The sequence below is a fragment of the Lactuca sativa genome, chromosome 9 (assembly GCF_002870075.4).
Source record: "Lactuca sativa cultivar Salinas chromosome 9, Lsat_Salinas_v11, whole genome shotgun sequence".
Classification (NCBI taxonomy): domain Eukaryota; kingdom Viridiplantae; phylum Streptophyta; class Magnoliopsida; order Asterales; family Asteraceae; genus Lactuca; species Lactuca sativa.
Window position 1 is genome coordinate 26,814,352 of NC_056631.2, and position 7,463 is coordinate 26,821,814.

Genomic DNA, 7,463 nt, shown 5'->3' on the forward strand with positions numbered 1-7,463 from the left:
TTCGTGTTTCTTTTTATGTGCGTTTTTTGCGTATGAGTCGGGTCACATATAATATAATTTTAATGATTTGAACTTCCGTTCATTAACTTAATAAAAATCTTAGTTATTTTTATGTACATGTCTCCCCCCGTACGTAGTATACATAATCTGTTTTTCCTTAATATTTTTTGTTCGTTAACTTAAAAAAATCATTTCTTGACTTTCTAGACTTTCGTGTTTACCTCATCTACTAACAGTTTAGTTAGTGATAACGACTTTGTATATTTATGTATCGACAAATGCAAAGATACCTAACTTTCATCATTACAAACGTCAAAATTCAATTTATAAAAACGAAATGGACTCACCGCAACATGCAGGGACAAAATACTAATTGCCATTAATTTTCACTTTGTTCTTGAAATTGTCTCTTCTAAATGATTATATACTCAGTTTGTTCTAAGTTCTAACCAAGCTTTAGCCTTCCACAACCTTACACAACTTCTTAAGTATTATTTTGTTTAAGATCTTGGGTGTCATTGGTCCACATGGTCGGTCCTAAGAAATTAAATATCATCAAAGGTCCAGAACGAGGTAGAAAAAAAGACTCTTATTGTTATTATAAGTTTTTTATTTTTAAATAAAAATATATAATAAAAAAATTAGGCCCTGTACGTCTGCCTACTTTGTCTCCCCTCAACACTCCCTATGTCATTTGATAAAAAAAAAAAGTACTTTTGAATTTACATTTTGACAAAGTTGCCGTTTGATAAAAAAAAAAAGTACTTTTGAATTTACATTTTGACAAAGTTGCAAACAAGATAGGAAAAAGCGTTTATAATCTTATAAAACGAAACTCGATTTATAACATTTTATAAATAGAAGTTATAAATTGTAAAATTAATTTGATATCTTCTTTAGTGGTGTAGGTTGTCGACATGTGGTTTAATATGCGTTGATGTCATGTGACTGAACACTTCACTTTGACATATTAAGATCTTTTAATCATTTTCTCTAACAACCCAAATGTTTACTACTATTAGTCCAAGAAACTGGACCTTATTATACTCATGCTGGTCACAGCTGGGCTCAGCCCGGTTTTTCTATAAGTTATTAGTTTTCAATATTTAACTATGTATTACTCAGAGTTTTTTAAATATATTTGCAAAATATTTTATTTAAACTAAAATGTTTAGCAATAAACTATAGCACAAAAGAGCTTAAATAGATTTTAAAAAACATAAAAGTTTTAAATATTTTTCCGGCTTATGTTACAGCCATTTAGCAATGTTTTTCAAATAAATCTTAAAAGTTTGAGATAGTTTTCCTTTGACCTTATATACAATAATAACGATTAATTAAAATTCACCGTTGAAACATTATATAACAAGATTACCGATGAATATAAAATGTTAAAATGATTATTTAAAAAAAATCTAATAAGTTGATTGTAAAAAAAAGGCAAAGTTTTATTGGTTAAATTTATAAAACTCTTCAAACACACCGTAACTTTTGACAAAATACATAAACATCCAATCATTTACGTCTTAACATTCTAAAAAACCTTTCCGTTAAGTTGTCATTCAAAAAAAACTAAGATTCTAAATAACGTTAGATGTGAGTTGGCGACAATGTCAAGCCTCAAATTTTTACGACCGGTGGTGAACCACGTCGTTCGTAAGACGTAATTTAAGGTGACAATTTTATATATAATTATTAATTTTATATGTATTTTCTACTATTATTCATTTTTATATACATATATGACTAAATGTGACATTTTGTTAAAGCTTGACTTCAGGTATAAGCTTTTGAGCCATGACGTGTCATAGCGAAATCATGACGAGCTTTTTGGAACCTTACAAAAAACTCTTACGATATCATTTAATTTTCAATAAAACCCACTTAGCCAGTTTCTTCATTATTTGACTGGTTGAACTTTTGACATGGCTTAATTAAAAAAAAATGACATGGCTATTATAAATCTTAAAGCCCTTTAATACGTACTCCACACAATAAACAAAAGGAACTAGGGTTCGGGAAAAGGGAAAAATACAATTACTATCGTGAAAGATGAAATCCGAACACAACAGAAGGGAAATTGAACAAAATGTAACGGAATGAGAAGGAAAACCATCTATAGGGTTCGTCAAAGAGCGAAATTGAACATGAATCTGTGGGGTTCGTTGAAGAAACATCGAGATACGTGTTGGAGGAAATAGGGTTTGCGTTGGAGATTTGGATACCACTTGGATCGTGTGAATACTTTCCGAACTGATATTTCTACCCTATGTCTGGGTTGCAAGAAATTTAGTCTAGGATAATCCAAAAAACACTTACGATTCTAGGCACAGAAGTCGTAAGCCAAATTGCTAGAAGGATTATGTGTTCATTTGAAGAAAAAGAAAGCTAATGATTTTTGTGTGTATCTTCTCAAAGAGAAGAGTCGTTTATATAATAAACGAGATTAGGGTTTTATTAGGGTTGGCTGTCATGGGTTGCTTTAGAAGCAACTCAAGAAATCTGAAATTTAATGAGGATTTAGAGTTTCCGGCCAGGGGTTCTGCTCCTTGGACCGCGCTAGGGGCGCTGCCCCTAGACCCCGCCAAAGGGACGCTTCCCCCAGACCCCGACTTGTCGTCGAATCGGCTTCTAATTCGATCTTATACATTTGTGCACTCTGCACAAACCCCTACATATATTAGAGTACAAATTATAAAACCACTTAGCTCACATGTAAGTTCTAATTACATAAAATGACATGGTGACACTAAAATCACCAACAATACACACCTCATTCATCCAAGTAAGAACACGAATCCCATGACTTCTTCTTCCTCATCTTCCTCAAAATCAAGAAGCAAAGTCAAACAAAATGCATATTTAAACCCTGGAAGACGATTTACAAGTTTCCTTATTGGGTAAGTTCATTGTTGTCAGTGACATTGCTTTGTCTGATAAAAGGGGGTGATAAATCTGCTTTTTCTGAATGTTGAGTTGTAGGCGTCTCTTGAGATGTAGTTGTATCTTACGCCAATGTCATTCTTTTTGACAATCTTAGAATACCTACACCATCTTATATTCTTGTGGTTCACTCAAACTACCACTATCACTATTAGCCATTGGAATTTAAATAGAGGTAAAACTCACACTCACAATAAACATGAAAATTACGAGTCTTTAACGATTTCCTTTAAGATAAGATTCTTGTATTTATTGCATAAGGAATATGACTGATTAAATTTTCATGAGTAGTTTAGCCTATCACGGGTCTTTAGTGGAAATAAATAATATCATAATCGCCATGTATGCATGTTAGTTTTATTTTGTCCGAAAAATCAAATTCGTAAGTTGAACAAACCATTTTTTTACAAATTTTGTTTTTTATGAATTTAATGGTCTCCTTAAAAAAAATATGATCATATATATATATATATATATATATATATATATATATATATATATATATATATATATATATATATATATATATATATCATATATTATATTATGATTTGTTACTTATGTAACTTGTCGAATAAGAGATTATTATCAATGGAAACCCTAATTTCTTTATTTCTCGGTGTATATCAATGAAAACTCCAATGGAGATTGACACCACCAAATGCCAACCACCCACCCTGGAGATCAACGCCACCAAATGCCATTGGTTCTTCTTTACCCATTTACCACTTTATCTCTAGGGTTTTAAAAGAAGTGTTTGGATCTGGATGAACACGATCAGAAAAAATAGTGTCTGATTTGAAATTATTTGAAACAGGTAACAAGCAATTACCTTTTACATCTTTACATCTTTTTTATTTTTCTTTTTCATTGTTTAATATTTCAATGACATTTGGAAACAAAATTGTTTTCTTCATCCTCAATTTCATCTTGATCTCTTTCGTTAATGATTTTTTTATAGGTTTGCAACATATCATGAAACCATGTTGATTTTGGTAAGGTATGCTCATGTATTTTTCATATATTTTTTTCGAGTTAATTTTTATTTATGCTTCCTGTTAGATAAACGTTTGATTATTTGGGATTTTGATCATGGTTAATTGGTTATAAGCTTAATATTTTATGTGGTATTTTAGGTAAAGGTGGTTAATCCACAGATCTTCTGAAAAAACACGTCAGGGCAAAAACGTCGACATCACCAAAAATTCACCAGATCACCAAACTAGGAAAACAGAATCAACACCACTAAATCATACCAATGAAAACAAGACAACCAGTAACCGAGAAGCAGCCAACACACATGAAGGGGCGAAAATGTCAATCGTCCAAAAAAATCAAGATACTCTAAAATGCCATCACAGAAAGCACCAAACCTACGAGAACTGTGATACTGTCAATCAGTTTTTAAATCTTTGTTTTTTGTTTTTTGATCAAAAGAACGAACTATTGACTACAATGTTTGCTTTGATTTGAAGATGGATCAAATGAACGAACTATTGGTAAGATTGTTACATTATGTTTCCTTTTCAATTTCACTATCTGGATTTGGGTTTCCAATCTTTGATGGACTGATTTGTTCATGATATATGACTAACAAACAAAACATGAAAAAAATAAACTTCACATAGTCCCTAGGAATTGTTAAAGAATGGCCCCTACAAGTAGCATCAATTAAGGTGCATATTCATTCTGTGTTTATTTATTGGAAGCTAAGTTTTGGTTAGATTCATGGTTGATTTTGTTATTGTGAAGTGTCAGTTTATAAATTGACATTTATTGCTTTTATTTGCTACAGGTTCAAAATAGTCTCATTGAAATCAAGAAATTCAATCTTTCTTTAAGCCATTTTTGTGTATTGATTTTTTTTATTTTATTTATTTAGGTATTTATTTTTTTCAGCTTTTAGTTAGTGGTGATTCGGTGTCTTCATTATTAATCTTGGTGTCATGGTGGAGATGAATCATAATCAAAGGTATCTTGCTCATAGTATTTGGTGACCAAAAGTTGAATGTTGACTTAACTTTATTTATAATAAATTCAGCTGTAATTTGAATCTCTTTAAAAAATGATAATTGCAGTATAATCACTATTGATTGTTTTTTTCCTAAATTTTTAATGGGATAATTCTTGGTCAACTTTTTTTTATTGATTTGTATATAACTTGTTTTGGCAGATGGGAACCTTATATCCCTTGACACCCTCAGCATATTAGGTATGTAATATAAAAGGTTCGACTGTATTATTTCACCTTTAAGACATTGTAATTGTTTTTTAGAATTTTTGGAGTAAATTGAGGTAGATCCCTTTGATTACAAGTGTAGCACTTGATTCCTGGTATGTATTCGTGGTTATTAAATCTCTTTATTTTGCATAATTAGCCTTGGACTCGGCGAGTTGAGGGACAGACTCGCCGAGTAGAAGCGGGACTAGACACGGGATTTACTCGGTCTACTCGGCGAGTAGACCCTGTTTGGACTTAAACCCTAACCCGGATATTTGCACCCTATTTAATCGACCTAACCCAGCCTCCACTTCCCTTAGCACTCCCAGAGACCTGTAGAACGAAACCCTAGCCTCCTTTGTGTCCTTGTGGGTGATTATTAACATTTTGAAGGTCATTTGGGGCTTAAGAGAAGAAGGAGAAGATTGAAGAGTGCAAGAAGGGAATGAGATCCAGAATCTACTCTGTGAAAGGCCTCTATTCAGGTAGAAAAGACCCTAACTTGATCTTTAGCTCGTTAGTCCCCTTTTGTCCCTAAGAAAAGAGGTTTTAAGCCCTAAAAACCTAAATCTCTATGTGTTTTGGCTAATGTTCTGCAAGAACTTCGAATGTGGACCTTTTGGACTTCATGGTAGCATAAAGTCTCTGTGGTTGAGGTAGTGGAAGTCCCCAATGAGCATAGGACCTTTTGTATAGCTTGGAAGTGCATGTTTAAGCTCATAGGGCCATGCATGCACGTAAAGTTTACAACTTTACGTGGTAAATGAACCCTAGGACCATGGATCTGTGGTCTGGAAGTGTTGCATGTCCTAGATATGGCCTACTCAGGAAGTGGGTCGAAGGACTCGGCGAGTCCCAAGGTGGAACTCGGCGAGTTCTATGAAGATGGTCGTCGACTCGGCGAGTTGGATGAACAAACTCGGCGAGTCCTATGAAGATTGCCTGGAACTCGCCGAGTAGTTCTTCGAACTCGGCGAGTAATATGAACATCCACAGAAAACGAGGGGTTTAGGCGTCGAAGGCTCAACTCTTCGTACCTGTGCACGAAATTAACCGTATATCGTAGTCCCGAAACCCCTAAACCCTCGAATGGAGTGTTTTGGTGTGGATTGGAAACAAGCAGGGCACCTGCTCGAGGAACTCGGCGAGTCGCTCGAGGAACTCGGCGAGTTGGTACTCGAGTCGGCCCCAAAGTCCCAGATAGCGAGTCAGGGGTGACTCAGTGAGTGAAAGAGGGACCTGGTGAGAGGGACCGGATCAGTGAGAGATGGACTCGGCGAGTCCAGCCAACTGGAAGTTGACTTTGACCTGGTCTTTGACTTGGTGAGGGGTAAAAGGGTCATTTTACCCTAAGAACATCTAGCGTGTTTGACCGATCGTTTTTGTGGGAATTACAGTCGAGGGACGTTAGCAGCAGCAGCAGCAGTAGACAGCCAATTCCCACACAGACCAGCAGCCTATTTCGAGGTGAGTTTCCTTTCCAGTAGGAACGGGACTAAGGCACCAAGGCCGACCCGTATAGACGAGATGCTAGTACTAGAGTGTGGGCCGAGCCCGTATCTCTGGATTTAGCCAAGTATGATATATGTGTTAATATGATAGAGTTGCTTATACTTGTTGTCTGCGTGATACTTGTATGTTATGGGTTAGCGGTTGAGTGTGGGCAGGGCCCGTATCTCTCCGAGGTTGGAGTGTGGGCTAGGCCCGTATCTCCCAGATAGCAAAGTGTGGGCAGGGCCCGTATCTTCCCGAGTGTGGGCAAGGCCCGTAACTCCTAGCTGAACATTGGTTGTTATATGTTTGTATGGTATGGAGTATTATGGGGGAACTCACTAAGCTTTGTGCTTACAGTTTTCAGTTTTGGTTTCAGGTACATCCTCAGCTAAGGGAAAGGAGCCGGCGCGGTAGCAGCATGTCACACACACACTCTCCGGTTTCCGCATTTACGAGATTTCCTGGGATTTATACTATGATATTATGATGATTGTATGATTTGATTCTTAGACATGGCTTACGTTTTGTTATGGTTTGACCAATCAATGTTCTTAACAATTAATGTTTCTCTAAAGTAATGTTTTTAAAATGAAATTTCTGGACGTGAAATTTGGGTCGTTACAAGTTGGTATCAGAGCCCTGGTTTGAGGGATTCGGACACACCTTCGGGAGTGTCTGAACTCAAATCGAGGGATTAGAAGATTTTCTAAAAAGAAAATGTTTTCTAAAATTGAGAAAAGAGTTTTGAGAAAGAACGAAGTGTGTGATGTGCGCGACCGGCCGAGCTCAAGTAAGTATTCCCCAA

The 7,463-nt window shown here is 35.5% G+C and overlaps 2 long non-coding RNA genes across 2 annotated transcripts; both read left to right on the forward strand.

Annotated features, from left to right (window-relative positions):
* The first annotated feature begins 3,649 nt into the window (after positions 1–3,649).
* LOC128129002 (uncharacterized) lies at positions 3,650–4,436 on the forward strand. Its single transcript, XR_008226978.1, has 3 exons — positions 3,650–3,760; positions 3,905–3,943; positions 4,080–4,436. It is a non-coding gene; the product is annotated as an uncharacterized LOC128129002 (long non-coding RNA).
* Positions 4,437–4,746: 310 nt separating this feature from the next.
* Positions 4,747–6,678, forward strand: LOC128129352 (uncharacterized). The gene is made up of 3 exons (XR_008227228.1): positions 4,747–5,277; positions 5,558–5,649; positions 6,562–6,678. It is a non-coding gene; the product is annotated as an uncharacterized LOC128129352 (long non-coding RNA).
* The last annotated feature ends 785 nt before the right edge of the window (positions 6,679–7,463 follow it).